The sequence below is a fragment of the Hyperolius riggenbachi genome, chromosome 8 (assembly GCF_040937935.1).
Source record: "Hyperolius riggenbachi isolate aHypRig1 chromosome 8, aHypRig1.pri, whole genome shotgun sequence".
In the NCBI taxonomy this organism is placed as follows: Eukaryota; Metazoa; Chordata; class Amphibia; order Anura; family Hyperoliidae; genus Hyperolius; species Hyperolius riggenbachi.
Window position 1 is genome coordinate 80,350,088 of NC_090653.1, and position 19,071 is coordinate 80,369,158.

The 19,071-nt window shown below is 43.4% G+C and overlaps 1 protein-coding gene across 1 annotated transcript in view; it reads right to left on the reverse strand.

Moving 5' to 3' along the window:
* The window catches only part of LOC137528958 (uncharacterized), a 69,182-nt gene that overhangs the window by 36,906 nt on the left and 13,205 nt on the right, over nt 1-19,071 (reverse strand). The window lies entirely within an intron of this gene.

Below are 19,071 nucleotides of genomic sequence, written 5' to 3' on the forward strand. Positions count from 1 at the left end.
GTGGTGGGAGCCGTCCACCACACACACATTGTCAAAAGTGGCTCACAATTGGACATTGGGTGGGATCAGCAACACGTAAAAGTGAGTCCTGTACCCACTGCTGTCTCCAGGGTAACAGCGCTGGCCAATCAATAATTAAGAAATGGGTACTGTGAGAGGCTGCCTTCTGTATTCTGTACTATTTGCTGGTGCTGCCTCTAGTCCTTTCATCCCCCACGCCAAGTGCGTGAGACCCGGCCTTCTGTAACTGCCTGGAGCTGCTAGTCATTGGACAAGGCCTGGCTTTTTGCTAGTCACACACTGTTCACAAACATTTAATTAACGGACTGCAGCTGCCTGTAGCACTGCACAGGCAGATGCCAGCTGGTACTAATAGTGCAGTTATCCTGACCCCTTTCATTTGTTTGGACACTTGCAAATAATGTCCACTGTCTGCAGGCCGCCCCTTGTTTATCTGGTGCCCTAGGCCATGGCCTATGAGGCCTTGCCAGAAATCCGGCCATGATTATACTCACAAAATAAGGTTGCTAATCAGGGAAACCAACCAGAAATTGATTAATATGAAATGGGGCCCTAGGCAAGATAGCAGTTTCTTCCCATCGCTGATGGTCATCTAGCTTTTTGGTGGGGGCTATCATCCACCAGGCCCCTAGATTCTCTCCAGACCCTAGGCAACTGCCTAGGTTTGTCTTGTGGATGATCTGGCTCTGCAACTAACCAATAATGCAGTTGAAGAGAATAGCCATCTCCAGCTGGGTAACCAGGTTTTTCTGTGTGTGGTCACTCTCTTAGAAAAAGGGGATCATATTGGTCATCACAGAATCTGCTGGCAGATAACCATCCCACAAAGGAGGTACAAGTAAAAGTGGAAACAGGTTGATGCACAAAAGTGTGGTAAACCTACCATGCATAAGCATCGTGGGATAAAATCAGTGCGCACACGTCCTGGCAGCGTAGCGTGAGCTCTTAAAGAGGAACTGTAACCAAAGATTAAACTTCATCCCAATCAGTAGCTGATACCCCCTTTCCCATGAGAAATCTTTACCTTTTCTCAAACGGATTATCAGGGGGCTCTGTATGACTGATGTTGTGGTGAAACGTCACCACGCCGGCCGCCTCGCATCATCACGGCGGCTGGCGTGACAGTACTGCACATGCACGATTAAACTGTGCATGCGCAGTACTGTCACGCCGGCCGCCGTGATGACGCGAGACGGCCGGCATGGTGACGACTGACGTCACCTTTCAGGAAGAAGGAGCCCGACGCTCGGGCCCAGTGTCGCCGGGAGCCGCCGGGAGCCATTTCTGACCAAGGCCTTGGAGAAGAGCCAGATGGACGCCGAGGGACCTACCGACCTACGGTGGGCTGGAGAAAGCCCCAGGTAAGTTCAGATTTTGATTCTAGTTATAGCTCGGAGTCCCTTTAAAGAAACATGAAACCTTTTCAGTGCTGCTGAATAGATTTTTAGTCTGGAGGCACTTTAAGAGCACACGCTACACTGCCAGGACCATGTGTAGCGTGCTCGCACTGACTTTATCCTGCAATACTTGTACGCAGTAGATTTACCACACTTTCATGCATCAACCTGCCTATTAGATATAAAACAGAGGATTTTTATTTGCACTATTGCAACTCATTTCATGAGTACTTAGGACTAACTACCTGAGGCCAAAAATGCAGTGCCAGCTGTGCATATGAAATGCCCCATAGGTTTTTATTGCGGTAAAAAAAAGGATAACACAACGCAATGAAAACCCCTTAGTGTGAAAGGGAACTAAAGAGAAACTTTAACAAAGGATAGAACTTCATCCTGGTCAGTAGCTGATACCCCCTTTCCCATGAGATATCTTTACCTTTTCTCAAAGAGAGCATCAGGGGGTCTGTGTGGCTGATATTGTGTTGAAACCCCTCCCACAGTGTGATTTCATGACCATGGTCCTGACAGTTTGCTGTCTGTGAACCTTGTTGTATTGTGGGAAACAATCGCTTTTTCTAACTGCCAAGCAAGCATTATCTCCCTTTGTGCATAGTACTCTCAGTAAACCAACTTTCCGCACAGATCACCTGGCAGGACTAAACATATCACCACCAGTGATACATTTCAGAATGTAAATCAGGGAGAGGTAAGATTTTACAATGGTCAAACTCTGACGAAATAATCTAACCGATATGTTAAAAAATAAGCAATTTTATTCATTATGTCATTTCCACTTTTTAACGCATACCTGAAGTGGTCTGTGACATGATGCGTGTAGTACCAATCCTACTTAGAACTTGTCTGTGTTACCGTTTTTTTTTTTTCATTGCAAGTGTCAATAACTCAGTGCTTTATCTATGCAGTTCGAGAAATCAATCTGCAGCTCTCCTGAAAAGTAAATAGAAGCTAAAACACAGTCATGATAACAGGATAGTGCTGAAGAGTTCAAGGGGTAATTTTGGTTCTGTGTGGAATCTAAATTAACCAGATTTTTTATCACACTGACATGGCTACTGTTTACACTTAAGAATAGAATATGAGAGTCTGAGAAAGTTCTATTTACCATTACTACTACACATACTATTAACTATCTTTATTTTCAGTGAAGTTGGGTTGATACAGGAAGTCTGTACCTTGTATAAAAACACAGGACAACAGGATCCCAAATGGTGTAGTATTTAGTAAGAGCGTGAGTTAAAGATATCTAGAGCATTATACTCACAAAATAAGGTTGCTAATCAGGGAAACCAACCAGAAATTGATTAATATGAAATGGGGCCCTAGGCAAGATAGCAGTTTCTTCCCACCGCTGATGGTCATCTAGATTTTTGGTGGGGGCTATCATCCACCAGGCCCCTAGATTCTCTCCAGACCCTAGGCAACTGCCTAGGTTTGTCTTGTGGATGATCTGGCTCTGCAACTAACCAATAATGCAGTTGAAGAGAATAGCCATCTCCAGCTGGGTAACCAGGTTTTTCTGTGTGTGGTCACTCTCTTAGAAAAAGGGGATCATATTGGTCATCACAGAATCTGCTGGCAGATAACCATCCCACAAAGGAGGTACAAGTAAAAATGGAAACAGGTTGATGCACAAAAGTGTGGTAAACCTACCATGCATAAGCATCGTGGGATAAAATCAGTGCGCACACGTCCTGGCAGCGTAGCGTGAGCTCTTAAAGAGGAACTGTAACCAAAGATTAAACTTCATCCCAATCAGTAGCTGATACCCCCTTTCCCATGAGAAATCTTTACCTTTTCTCAAACGGATTATCAGGGGGCTCTGTATGACTGATGTTGTGGTGAAACGTCACCACGCCAGCCTTCTCGCATCATCACGGCGGCTGGCGTGACAGTACTGCGCATGCACGATTAAACTGTGCATGCGCAGTACTGTCACGCCGGCCGCCGTGATGACGCGAGACGGCCGGCATGGTGACGACTGACGTCACCTTTCAGGAAGAAGGAGCCCGACGCTCGGGCCCAGTGTCGCCGGGAGCCGCCGGGGAGCCATTTCTGACCAAGGCCTTGGAGAAGAGCCAGATGGACGCCGAGGGACCTACCGACCTACGGTGGGCTGGAGAAAGCCCCAGGTAAGTTCAGATTTTGATTCTAGTTATAGCTCGGAGTCCCTTTAAAGAAACATGAAACCTTTTCAGTGCTGCTGAATAGATTTTTAGTCTGGAGGCACTTTAAGAGCACACGCTACACTGCCAGGACCATGTGTAGCGTGCTCGCACTGACTTTATCCTGCAATACTTGTACGCAGTAGATTTACCACACTTTCATGCATCAACCTGCCTATTAGATATAAAACAGAGGATTTTTATTTGCACTATTGCAACTCATTTCATGAGTACTTAGGACTAACTACCTGAGGCCAAAAATGCAGTGCCAGCTGTGCATCATAGCCAAGCATGGAGTGCATGAGGCCTGACAACACACGTGCCTCACCTGCTATATGCCAGTAGTCACATGGGAGCCGAATACAGCAGGCACTAGCAAAGACAGCAAGCGGCGTGGCAGGTAAAGTATTTTCTTACACAGGTACCGTGAAGCACATAAAACATTTCCCCTCAATACCTATATTTCAATTGGTGCCTATGGCAGCGCCCAAACTGGTGTCCAAATTTCTTGTTGTTGGCGCCGGAAGAAATGCATTTTTTTGCCGATTGGTGGTGGGGCTATGGTTAATGTTAGTCATGAGGAGTGGGTGGTTAAGGTTAGCCATGGCGAGTGGATGGTTAAGGTTAGCCATGGGGGTGGGCTGTTAAAGCGGACCCAAACCAAACATTTTTTTATGTAAAAATATTTAGTTGCACCACTCTGACACATACAAAGATAAATAAACACTCCTTCAAACCTATGTGCATTTCAGTGCATGCTTTTCACCATTCTCTTTTCATAACTCGGGTTATACTGGGGGCAGCCATTAGCAATTCCTCCATTGCCGGACACCATCTACTCCACCAGTTTGCTGGATTTTGTCCCGGTAATATGAAAGGAAGGGAGGGGTTACTCCAATAAATGTAAAATATTTTATATTTGTCATCATGCAGCTGAAAAAAACGCTGCTATTTATTATTATAATTTAGAAAAGAGAATTTATTTCTGAAATCTTGTATGGTATCCATAGGTGGGGTGGTTAGGTTAGCCATGGGGGGAGTGATTAAGGTTAGGAATTAATGGTAAGAGGGTTCAGCATGAGAATAGCTTTAGTAAAATATTGGTATGTATTACCGATATTTTACTATTGTCATTTCCATTATATATTTAATATATTTCCACTATTATAGTAGAATATCTGTAAATTTACCGATATTCTACTATCGGGTTTTCTGGGTGTCTAAATTTCCCCACCACTCTGCATGTCTAAACCTCTGGCAACAAAAGTGAATACACCTCTAAGTGAAGAATGTCAAAATTCTGCCCAAAAGTGCAAAATATTTTGTGTGCCCACCATTATTCTCCAGCACTGCCTTAAAGGGACTCCGAGCTCATCTAAAAAATAAAAGTTGTACTCACCAGGGGCTTTCTCCAGCCCAGTGCTGGTCGGGAGGTCCCACGCCGGCGTCCTGGCTCCTCTCCTTCTCCCCACTCCGGAATGGCTGACAGGCCGCAGCCCTGGGGACACTCTCCTGAGTGTCGGGCTGCTCCTTCCGCATATGACGCGGATTATGTCACACGCCGGCCGCCTCGCGTCATCACGGCGGCCGGCGTGAAAGTACTGCGCATGCGCGATTAAAGCGCGCATGCGCAGTACTTTCACGCCGGCCGCCGTGATGACGCGAGGCGGCCGGCGTGTGACGTAATCCGCATCATATGCGGAAGAGTGTCGCCTGGGCTGCGGCCTGTCAGCCATTCCGGAGCGGGGAGAAGGAGAGGAGCCAGGACGCCGGCGTGGGACCTCCCGACCAGCACTGGGCTGGAGAAAGCCCCTGGTGAGTACAACTTTTATTTTTTTGTTGAGCTCAGAGTCACTTTAACTCTCTTGGGCATCGAGTTCACTAAAGCATCACAGGTTGCCACTGGAATCCTCTTTCACTCCTCCCTGACAAAGCCAGTGGATGTTAGAGACCTTGCGCTCCTCCACATTTCATTTGAATATGACACACAGATGCTCAATCGGGTTTAGGTCTGGACATATGCTTGGCCAGTCCTGTATCTTTACCCCCAGTTTCTTTAGCAAGGCAGTAGTTATCTTGGAGGTGTGTTTGCGGTCATTATTATGTTCAAATACTGCCCTGCGGTCCAGTTATTTATGGGAGGAGATTATGCTCTGCTTCAGTATGTCAAAGGACATGTTTTCATTCATGGTTGTTTTAATGAACTGTAGCTCATCGGTGCCATCAGCAACCATTCAGCCACAAACCATGGCAATGCTGCCAGCACTCATACATCTATTTGTAAAAAACAATCTCTGGATATGACGCTGAGCATGTGCAATCAGCCTCTTTGGTCAACCATGGCAAGGCCTGTTCTGTAGAGCAACAGAGTTCTTTGCCATGAGGTGCCATGTGGAACTTGAACCAATGACCAGTATGAGAGAGCGTGAGAGTGATGACACCAAATTGAATACACCTGACACTTGAACATGAATGAGTGACATGATGCTGTGGAGGGAAAATGTCTAATTGGGCACAATTTAAACATTCTTCACTTAGGGATGTACTCACTTTGTGGCCAGCATTTTAGACATTAACGTAGTGTTTCTCAAACCTTTCCTCGTGACTCCCCAGCGGTGCATGATTTACTGGCAACCTCACCTTTGCACAGGTGGGGTAATTAGTGTCTCAGCTACATGGAATTCACCTAGCTCAGACACTAATTACCCCACCTGTGCATAGGTGAGGTTGCCTGCAAAACATGCACCATCGGGCAGTAACAAGGACAGTTTTGAGAAACACTCCATTAATGGCTTTGTGTTGAGTAAGGCCCGGTTCACACTTGCGGTTTTGCAAAAACCGCACCGGATGTCCGGACCGCACCGGAGCCGGATCGGACCTGAACCGTACGGTTCCTGTCCGGATCCGGTCCGGTTGCATACGGTTTCCGTGCGGTATGAACACGGTTGCGGTCCGGATCCGGATTCTAAAAGAGATAACAACCTGTATAAAAACAAAAAAAAATGTTGGGGTCTGGGAGGTCAGCAGAAGGGGGACCTGTGGAATCAGGCCCTCCGCTGTTTAGCACTCACCTCCACCTCCAACATGCTGCCAACATCTCCAGCTCGTGCTGCTCCACTCCAAAATGGTTGCCCATGTGTCCCCGATACAATATCGCCGCAACAATCCTCATAGGAAGTGGGGTAGAACATCCGGATTTTTTGCCAGTGTGTTGTGCGCTCTCCGGTTCTCATTGGTTTCCATTGGCCGGATGGTGCAGTCCGGCTCCGCCCCGGATACGGCTGCCGGAGGAGCCGGACCAAAAAATAGCGCATGTTGGAACGGACACCGGAGTCCGGATCCGGTCCGGCTCCGGTCCGGACGAAACGGACACATGTGAACCCTGGCATAGACTTACATTGCTATGCCGTGCGTCCGTTTCGTCCGGCCAGCATGCGGTGCGGCTCCGGCACGGCTATTCCGGATAGCCACCGCTAATGTGAACCGGGCCTTAAGGTGCCCATTAATGGTATAATTTTTCCTTCAGATTCGATCTTTCAATGCAATTTTTATGATCGAACTGTATAGAAAACGGTGCTGTGTGTAGCGCAAATCGTTGGGAACAATTGTTTGATTGGAAAAGGAAAAATATTGATCCAGAAGTGGGATTTTATGATCAAATTGGAATGCAAAAACTTCTTAAATCATTCCATTAATGGGAACAATCAATAATTGCCTTCTGATTAGTTACAATTGTTCAAATCATGTCGAAAGATCAAATCTGAAGGAAAAATTGTACCGTTAATGAGCACCTTTATTTTAAAGGGATCATGAGACAGCAGATTGACACTGTTATACAAGCCGTACACTGATTACTTTACATTGTATCAAAGTGTCATTTCTTCAGGTGCACTACACACCATCATACAATGACTAAATTGTACCAAGGTGTCATTTCTTCAGGTGCACCACACACCATCATACAATGACTACATTGTACCAAGGTGTCATTTCTTCAGGTGCACTACACACCATCATACAATGACTACATTGTATCTAAGTGTAATTTCTTTAGCTGCACCACACACCATCATGCACTGACCACTTTTCATTCTATCTAAGTGTCATTTCTTCAGGTGCACCACACATCATCATACACTGACTACTTTATATTCTATAAGTGTTATTTCTTCAGGTGCACCACACATCATCATACACTGACTACTTTATATTCTATAAGTGTTATTTCTTCAGGTGCACCACACATCATCATACACTGACTACTTTATATTCTATAAGTGTTATTTCTTCAGGTGCACCACACATCATCATACACTGACTACTTTATATTCTATAAGTGTTATTTCTTCAGGTGCACCACACATCATCATACACTGACTACTTTATATTCTATAAGTGTTATTTCTTCAGGTGCACCACACATCATCATACACTGACTACTTTATATTCTATAAGTGTTATTTCTTCAGGTGCACCACACATCATCATACACTGACTACTTTATATTCTATAAGTGTTATTTCTTCAGGTGCACCACACATCATCATACACTGACTACTTTATATTCTATAAGTGTCATTTCTTCAGGTGCACCACACATCATCATACACTGACTACTTTATATTCTATAAGTGTTATTTCTTCAGGTGCACCACACATCATCATACACTGACTACTTTATATTCTATAAGTGTTATTTCTTCAGGTGCACCACACACCATCATACACTGACTACTTTATATTCTATAAGTGTTATTTCTTCAGGTGCACCACACATCATCATACACTGACTACTTTATATTCTATAAGTGTTATTTCTTCAGGTGCACCACACACCATCATACACTGACCACTTTACATTCTATCTAAGTGTTATTTCTTCAGGTGCACCACACATCATCATACACTGACTACTTTATATTCTATAAGTGTTATTTCTTCAGGTGCACCACACACCATCATACACTGACCACTTTACATTCTATCTAAGTGTTATTTCTTCAGGTGCACCACACATCATCATACACTGACTACTTTATATTCTATAAGTGTTATTTCGGTACTTATCCGTTAGCCGGGCGCATCCGGCAGGTGGCGCTGTTGTAGCGAATTTGGATGCGCTGTTGTATCTAATTTGTATCTAATTCCATTCATAGTTACTGAACGTAGTACTGTGTGAATGGAAGCGCCGCAGGTGGCGCTAATTACATTGTTGATACGCACGATACAGTGTGTTAATGGCAAGGAATATACATTGTATTTGAAGTGGCCGGAATGAAAATGAAGGCGGCGGCAATGTAACACATGAAGCCGCCGCCGCCTTCGTCTGTTCTCCCCCTTTGCCCTCTCGCTTCTATACAACACTGCCAGCTGGGGGGGACACGCGTGTCCCCCCACAGTCGTTCGTCGCAAGGAAACAAGCACGCGATAAGTGTTATTTCTTCAGGTGCACCACACACCATCATACACTGACCACTTTACATTCTATCTAAGTGTTATTTCTTCAGCTGCACCACACATCATCATACACTGACTACTTTATATTCTATCTAAGGGCTGGTTCACACGGGCGTCTGCTGAGCTTTTGCTTGGCATTGCGTTCAAACGCCAGCATTTAAACGCCAGCGTTTAAAAGCTAGCTTTTGAAAGCTTTTGAAAAGCGTTCAAGGCTAGCAGTTCTGGTCTCTGCTATTGTTTCCTCGCGTTTACTGCCTCTGAAAGCAGCATGTTGCTTTTGAGACTAGACGCAACGCTGGGATCTACTGCCAGGCTTTCATGAAAGCCTGCAAAAGCCAGCTCTAAACGCTCCCATTCACTTGCATGGGATGGCAGTAGATCCCAAAAAAACGCTGCGTCTAAAACGCTGCGTTAAACGCCACAAAAACGCCCGTCTGAACCAGCCCTAAGTGTTATTTCTTCAGGTGCACCACACACCATCATACACTGACTACTTTACATTGTATCTAAGTGTTATTTCTTCAGGTGCACCACACACCATCATACACTGACTACTTTACATTCTATAAAAGAAAGTGTCATTTCTTAAGGTGCACCACACACCATCATACACTGACTACTTTACATTCTATAAAAGAAAGTGTCATTTCTTAAGGTGCACCACACACCATCATGCATTGACTACTTTACATTGTATCTAAGTGTTATTTCTTCAGGTGCACCACACACCATCATACACTGACTACTTTACATTGTATCTAAGTGTTATTTCTTCAGGTGCACCACACACCATCATACACTGACTACTTTACATTGTATCTAAGTGTTATTTCTTCAGGTGCACCACACACCATCATACACTGACCACTTTGCATTGTATCTAAGTGTTATTTCTTCAGGTGCACCACACACCATCATACACTGACTACTTTACATTGTATCAGTGTCATTTCTTCAGTGTTGTCCCATGATATAATAAAATATTCACTAAATTGCGAGAAGTGTTCTCAGTTTTGTAAGATACTGTATATCATTGTCCTACACTATACATGTCAAACTCTGTCCCATGGGCCAAATCTGGTCCTCAGAGCCATTACATTTGGCCCTAGTAATACATCTTCAATAGCAAACAGCCTCCCCAGCACGTTCACAACTTATTCCATGCCTCTGGAACCCAGAGCAGGGTCATCCACTGGGAAACCTAGGCAGGTGCTTGGGGCCTAGTGTATGTCAAGGGGACCACCTGTCAACTTCTTTGATCTCTCTCTACTTAAAGTGTACCAGAGACGGGGATCCCCTAATAAAATATACATACCGTACCTAGGGCTTCTTCCAGCCCCCTCCAGCCTGACTGCTCCCACACCGTCCTCTTCTCCCTCTCCTGAAGTAACTTTTATTAAAAAAAAGCTCCAAAATTGAATGCGTTTCACGGGCTAAAATCCAGCTTCATCAGGCAATAATATGGAGGGTACAAGGTCGGGTCAACGTTTTGGCTAAGCGCCTCGTGACCCGACCTTGTACCCTCCATATTATTTCCTGATGAAGCTGGATTTTGGCCCGTGAAACGTGTTCAACTTTGGAGATTTTTTAATAAAAGTTACTTTATATTGCGAGTAACGTCCCATGGTCCGGTCTTTCTTTTCATGAGGGAGGTGAGTCCATCTACTTCCCCCTTTTTAGACGGTTTTTCTTCTCATTGGCGCCTCTATGTTACTACTCTAATAATTGTCTAGTCCACCCTTGGAGGAGGGGTGTTTCCCCACTTCTTCCTATCTACAGAGAGCGACTTCTTAAACCTGAGCGGGGTCAGGTCATAATTCTCTCCGCTTGCCTATCCAGCAGTTTCCTGTGTGGCAAACTACATTTGTGAGTATAACAATTGCGTTGTTGTGCACTATACCATTTGCCGCTGACATACTACACTGTATTATATTGGGCTCTCGGTCTCCTTTGTGTTTCCTTTCAAGCTCTTCTCCCTCTCCGTTCGTCTGGTACTGGCCATGGAAAATCCGTCAGTCGAGCCAGTCGGTGCATGCGCAGTCCAGCCAGGCTTCCCTGTCTCGTTCTGGGCCGGCAGAGTAGTACTGCGCAGGCGCAGAACGCTGCAGGCAACGTGAAAGCAGGGGAATTTCCGGGGCTAACTGAGGAAGAACAGGGAGGGAGAAGAGGACGTCGTGGGAGTGATCAGACCAGAGGGGGCTGGAGGAAGCCCCAGGTGTGTATATTTTATTGAGGGGTCGCCGTCGCAGGGTCACTTACCAAAAGGACCACAAGGGGGAACAAAATCTAGTGCCCCATTATATCTTAATCCATCTCTTCCAGAACCTTTTAGCCTATTATTAATAATAACTGATTAATAACTGAATTAGAAGGTTGACTTGCCATTGGAATAGGCCTATAGACATGATGGTTGACCACCATCTCTTGTCTGGTAAGCTGCTTGCTTTATTCCAGCATCCTGCTGAGTCAGTACTGTTTTAATGTTTCGCTCCCACTGAATATACAACTATCATTTGGTTTCATAGTACTTTCGGTTGAGCACACTGATCTGGCATGGTGATTCCTCCTCACGTGATCCACAAAAGTCATTACTAATCCTGACTAATAATTCCAGTACAACAAATATAGTACAGCATGTATGGACTTGTCTGTTAAACCTGTGGCAGCAGCGTTTCTATGCCTATGGGGACATCTAGTGGCGGACTGGATGAAATGGTAGAAAATCATTCTGGCAGCCTCCAAAAGCAAACAGATTGCAATAACCTAGGAGATAGTGACATCTAGTGCTAAACTGGAGGAACTGTCAGAGAAACCATTCAAGCAGCTACAACTGAGAGATCACAGACATACTGTATATCCCCTTCCAAACAAACATATTTATATTATATAGAGAGTGGCGCTGGATTTGTTTACTCAGATATTAATATTTATTTCCATAAAATTAATATAAAAAGAGAAATAAATGTACTTAAATGTCACACAAACGGCAATTAGTTTCTAAAATTAAGAAATAACAGCTTGGGCTTGAATCACAAAAGGGTGCTAACACAGCACACCTATAAAAGCTTTGCACGTGCAAACTAGGCTGCTAAGTAGTTTGCATGGCAAAGCTGTTACTGTTTGCGTGCTATTTTAGCTCGCGTACAGTTTTGCATACACTGTTTCGCGTGCAAAATCAGCCGATTCGTGTGCAAAGTATGCTTATCACGCTACTTAGCACGTGAAGCAGCTGATTTTGCACGCGAAGCGGTGCACGCAAAACTTTACGCGCGCTGCACAAAACTTTACGCGTTTAAACTCTTACGCGAATATTAGCGCGTGCAAAGCCAGTTTGCACGTGCTAAGTAGCTTTTCACTGGCGTGCTAACACTTAGAACGCTTTTGTGAATTAAGCCCCTGGTCAGTATGACCAAATAGCAAGTAAAAATATTCGTATGTCTGCACGTGCATTTAGCTCAATATGATATTGTCCCCATTTAGCTCACATACCATAATACGCCAGTACACGCGCTAGTTGCACGAATGACTGTTGGCCGAATCGGTTGTTATCAGCTGTTTCATCTGACAATTATTGCATGTGTGTACATACCTTACCCTTTCTTGTATTTCTTTCTGTTGGGCCCTAAAGCTGCTGATGGACAGGCAATACAGTTCAGTCTGTAATTGGGGTTGAGGGAGGCCAAATGCTTCCTAAATCCTTATGTTACTAAAGAACTCGCCCTATGAAGCTGCTAAAGCCCCACTGGTCCAGTCCAATGGCTTTTACAGCTCCTCCTTGGGCACCTCAGGAATTGGGCATCTCTATTCAGCTAGCTACTCAGCTCTTAGGCTATATCCACATTATATATCGCCAGCGCCATGGCAAGCGCTGAGCGATTTATTGAGCTTTTTTCAAAGCACTTTTCCCTGTGCTTTGAGCTTAGAAAAGCACTTTTGTAAGCGCTTTTGCTATGCGATTGAGATTTAGTCAGGGAGTGGACTCTTTGACCAGGAAAGAAATACATACAATGTATTTATTCTTAAAAGTGCTCAGGAAATCGCTATACAAAGCGCTTTTTCAAGCGTTTTGCGCTTTTCCTATACTTTTCATTATAGCAAAAGCTCTCAGAAAATGGTACATGTAGCACGTTTGCGATTTGCTGAAAATCAAAACGCTCATATGTGAACACTTTCATAGGAAATCATTGCACAAGCGATTTTAGGGCGATTTCAAAAATCGCCAGCGCTTAAAGAGAGTCTGAAGCGAGAATAGATCTCGCTTCAGACCTCATATATAGCAGGGGCATGTGTGCCCCTGCTAAAACGCCGCTATCCCGCGGCTTAACGGGGTCCCTGTCCCCCCAAATCCCCTCCGTAATGCGGGGGAGCGCTTCCGCATTGGGGCAGGGCTAGCCCTGCCCCACGCGCGTCTGTCAGACGCGTATCTCCGCCTCTCCCCCGCCCCTCTCAGTCTTCCTTCACTTCGCGGCGATGCGCGTCTGATAGACGCGCTGTGAGGCAGGGCTGCAGCCGTTAGAACTGCCTCTAGGAAGGGCTAATCTGCGACCAAGTTTTACGACCAAGGTATGCGGGGGGTGGGTTGGGGGGTCAGGGACCCTCGTGCAGCCGCGGGATAACGGCGTTTTAGCAGGGGTACACGTGCCCCAGCTATATATGAGAGCTGAAGCGAGATTTAGTCTCGCTTCAGTGTCTCTTTAAAAAAATCCACAAACGCTCATAGGGCTTGATTCACTAAACTGATATCATGATCAGGCTAGCGTTTTGCGTGCGTATAATGCGTGTAGCGGTTTGCGCGTGCTAACACGAATTTTTGTGCACAAAACACGCAGGAAGATTTCAAAACGTTACGCACATTATAACGTGTGCAAAATGCTAGCGCGACTGTGATATCAGTTATCAAAGTTTAGTTGCATTTAGTTGCATTTAGTTCCATAGTGGGAACCAGCCCTTACTGCCGACTGTTGGACATGCACAGCACAGAGTGGGGGCATGAAATTATCCATGGCTCAGCTTGTTGGACTGTTGTGGGGAGCCTGGATAAGGCTTGTTTGCAAGGCTGGATTTATACTTTTTCCGCCACTAGGCCAAGTAGGTCAGGGCTCCCCATCCATGTGCAGTAGTGCCCCTCCCATTCCACATGTAGCCCCCATTTCATGTGTAACACTCCTAGAGCTGCACCCCCTCTCTTTCCTCTAAAGTTCCCTTGGGCATTAGCTCCCCTTTTCATGTGTTGCTCCCCATTTGCAGCCTCCTCTTTCATATATAGCAGCTTCTATTTCACATCCAGGAACTCTCATGAGCCACCCAAGGCCTGGGCCTTTGTAGCCTTTCCAGAAATCCAGCCCTGCCCATTTGTACTACACTGTCATAAGAGTAATGTAGCCGCTTTCAGAGGAGCCTTCATGGGAGCTTATGGGAGCCGCTGGACTGAAACCATGTTGTTTCCATTTCCCCACAGGACAGCAGTGTTTAGAATACAATACACTCAAAAACATGATTTTTGTTTAAACATCATAAAAAAATAATAATATACAGAATGCATGTCATTAAAAAAAATGTTGCCATAAACACCCCCTTTAAAAGATATCCGGGGTGAAAATAAACTGATGAGAAAAACAATTGGATCTGTCCTCCTTTTCCTAAAAATGACCTTTTTTTTAGCTATCCCACAGTTTTATTTTATATTTAACCACTTTGTCCTCCTTGACGTATTTATACGTCAAGGAGGACAGGCGCGCTCCCACGGCCGATCGCGCGCGTGCACGCGGGCTTCCGGCCGCGGATTCGGTAGTCCCGAAATCAGTGAATCGGGCTATGGTGCCCGATCACTGATTCCTCTCCCCCGCAGAAAAAGCTTCGCTTTTTCTAATTCCCATGTCCCTCTAAGCGTACGTTGTACACTTAGATAGCAAGGAAATGAGCAGCGCTACTTAAAAACAGACTAGTGCCTACCTGCAAAAGAGTGCAAGCCCCACTTGTGGGGTTGAATACACACCGAGCATACACATGACCTGTCTACTGAAGGATTACATGCATAGCATCCTCCATTTTGTATCTTTCCATATCAAAACACATATATAAGAAACTATAATATCTGCTTTATTAGCTGAAACTGTTAGTTAAGATAATTGGAACGTTATGTTCCTTTTGCTAATCAGCTGCACCGTTCCTATAGAAACCGCAAGAAGCTTAGCAGTAACAACTGAAGGAAGCTGTCAAACCGCAGGTGAGCTACTTCCTGTAATGCTGAATCTTTGACATCTTTGTGTCAGTAATGTGGAAAAGAAGAACATAAGTGTTGATATATTCATATAATCCTACTATTAGGATATTATGCTCGGCTCAGGGACTGTAAGCACACTGAGGCTTAGCAGAAGTTGCTTCATAGGCCTAAGGACACCATATTGTCCAGTCTAAGTTAATCATATATACTTTGTATCTCCATATGATAAAATAGGATGGAATAGTATGGTATAGCCATGATATTAAATGTCACTGCACAGATGTAGTCTTTTGAAGCCTAAACCACAAGCTCACATCCGTTGTCACACCTATTTCCCACCACATGTTCTGGGAGCACAGCCAAACAATTTATTTCCTGTAACAAAGGTTTAGATATCTTTTTTATATAGATTTAAATGTTTATCTATAAGATATATACTGTAGCTTGTGCGCATGTTCCAAATTTGCAGTTTGAGAAACTTTATAAATACCGCTCCCCTTCCTATTAAACGTCATTCTGTTCACTTATACCAGACAGCACTTTTGTCCGTGTATTATTCATGTGAATGGAATCCCTTGGCATGCCATTTGCTGACCAAATTATCTGACTAATCAAATTTAAAGTTAGTTCATAATTGTTTTATATTTGTTTAAGATAAGTTTTAAGCCTACAGCTGGTGCCGTGACTCGGATCGTGCAGAGGAGAGCTGAAAGGTCCACAGCCCAGTTCTGGGTAAGTACAGAATTTTTCCCGCACTTAGGGAACTCATTTCTGCCGCTTTCCCAGTACTGTCTGTCTAAATTTTGTTTAATACTTTGTATATAGTGTCAGTCATATTTGACTGGAATAGTGGCCTCCTACTAAAGTGGACGGGGTTTATAATACTTTGTATATAGTGTCAGTCATATTTGACTGGAAAAGTGGCCTCCTACTAAAGTGGACGGGGTTTATAATAAAGAGTGGGCTTGATCACCCCACAAGAGACACTCCCGGGTGTGAGGAGTGGGCCGTTCTTGAAAGATAGGACGGGTATATGTAATAGTTTAGTAGTCTTTGTTTGTCATTTGTTTTAATATAGAGATTGGTCACATAATTTGGTCACAATCTTCTTTCTACTTTGCTTGAATCTTATCTATCGCATAGAAGTCAATAAGATAATCTGTTTTCGTGCCGTTCAACTCTGTCGTATTAGGTAGGATACGACAGGTCGGCTGTACATTGTTTTTGCACTAGACAAGTCGACACTCTGGTATTTGACCAAAGAGGCCCTTCTTTTTTCTTTTTTGTTCAGTCAGAAGGACCCCAAAGAAGCAGGCTTAATGCTATTTCAGCTGTTAAGTCCATCGGAGGGAATTTGAAATCAAGGCCACGGTTAGGCTTGATTTTAGTGTCACTAGAAATCGTTTCCTCAATAATACCAGAGTGCCGATATTACAACCTCTGAAATATAAGAGAAAGAATTAGGTTAATGATCTCAGTATATGGGTGTCCCGGCTGGTTTAAAATTCCCGCCCAAAATATAAGAAGTTCATATTAACTTCCAACGGAGTCAGTTTATAAGTGTCCCCAGGTTGCGACTATAGAAAGACTATAGACTATAGGAATAATCCGTTTCCTGATCTGTATAAGGTAGACCTCATTTACTGACCTGGATAGTGTATGGCCACTAAATACATAAGATAAGTTTAAATTCCAAAAGAGGGGGTCCTTTTAGAGGACAAATATACAGGTCACTTTAATTGCATACTACTCAGTTCTTTAAAATTCTGGAAATTACCATAATATATAATTATAATAATATATTTCTACCCACAGATACATAATAAATAAAAAAAAATAGCCCAGAAAAAGTATATTATAGACTGATAAGTAGACCAGATGGACAGAAAGTTGTAGAAATATTTTCCCCTCCGCCTAGTGCTGAGGTATGCAGACACACACCACACCTGACTCCGGGAAAAGATCCCAAGTTAAATAAAGAATCTCCTGGGTTGCCATCCACATCTGACACGGGAACTCCAATAAATAAACCCATTCCCAAAGTAACCAAGAGGGGAAAAGGCAAGGAAAAACATAACATAATAAAAATTGCGGCAAACACCAAGGGATAATAATATAGGAGAACCCTTTATTAATATTGCACTCAAAATCCTTATTTATAAATTTGTTGTAAAGTGTTATCTGTACAGAAGAAATTGTTATTTAAAGAAGTAACATAGTATTTCCTGCGCAGCGATAAGTGTTGGGGTTACTGCATTTTCGAGAGAGATACTGTTAGTAGAATTAATGTGTTGGTACCCTTGAGGCTTGGACAGACGGTGCAGTCTAGAGCGGGACAGTGACCAGTGTGAAAAATGTAGCTACATAAATGGATATCCTGTCACACTGGACTCCTGTACTGGGACTGCCATTTTGTCTGGTCGGGTCTCTTGTGTTGTGTCATATAATGTCTCGTATCCATCTCAGAAGTGGAGTAAAAAAAAGAAATTATAAATCTTCATTAATGTAAGTGGGAAGGTAAATAGAATTGTACCATGGTGATGATGTCAAGGAAAGGTAACTGTATATTAGATGTGTATATTGATTTGTTATATAAATATTTGTTGATAGTTTTGAAGTTTGTGAAGCGATGTAAAGCAACTAGTCACCTGTGAATATGTGTGTAATTGTTGGTATTGGATGAGGAATGTATGTGGATGGGCTATGAATATTAGTTGTATGTTGGATTTGTACATAGCGTGTGTGGGTTGAATGATTGTTGTTGGTTAAAAGATTGAGGTCAGTGAAAATGTCATTAGAAAAAAAACATGTTGCATGTTTGTTTGTTGTATTGTTTACTGAGAATGTGGATTAGGATTAGGCTGAGTGGGCATATGAAAATATGGTATGTCTGGTCCTTTATGGGCATCACGTATTGTGTATGAGAGATTGTGGCCGGCTATGAGAGATCTCTGTTGTTTGTGTCTTCAGTATTATATTAGGTGGGGTTAAATTCTAACTATTATTGGGCAGCAGTCTCTGTAATAAATAAGAAGATTCTTTCTCAGGCTGGGAGACTTGTGTTCACCTGAAAGTGAAACTTAGCTTTTTACGTAGTGGTTTGAGCTTCAGCCTAGTTAGCGATAGTTTTCTTTCCTTTCCAGAATAGTGAGTGACATTTAATTGCTATTCTACTGGCAGAGTACAAATATATTTTATGACTTATGTTTGAGGTGAGGGTTTTTATTCAGAGTGTCTCCTTTTTAAGCGCTGATGACTCTTAGTTTTTTTTTAAATCAAAAGTGAAACTGTCTATTAGTTGAGCTGTATTGCAAATGTTTTTACTTATCTAATGAGTTAGAAAATGTATCAGATTATTTAAGATTGATTAAATAGGTGTAGAAAGTTCCGAGGTATGTAAATTCTACAGATTAGGAAGATTTAGTCATTGAGTTTGGGACCGGGTTCACAGTGCACAGTTGAGAAAAATTCTGCATGTCAACTTACTGCCTATACTATTCTATGGACTTGTTCACAGTGATGGATCGTGTTGTTCTAACTCGCTGCATGCAGTCTTTGTATTAAATTCTATGTCCAATCTCCATTGCAAGTTCACACTCATTTTAACTTGTGCTTTATGCAAGTGAGCACTGTGAGCCTGGCCTAAAAGTGTAATAAGATTTATTCTGACATTTAGCCAAGGTGTAGCTTAAAATCCTATTTAAAAGTAGTAGAACCCATGAAAGGTATGCCTAGAAAGAGATGCTTTTAAAAATGAGTAAAATATCTCATTAAAGTTTTAGGGTAAATA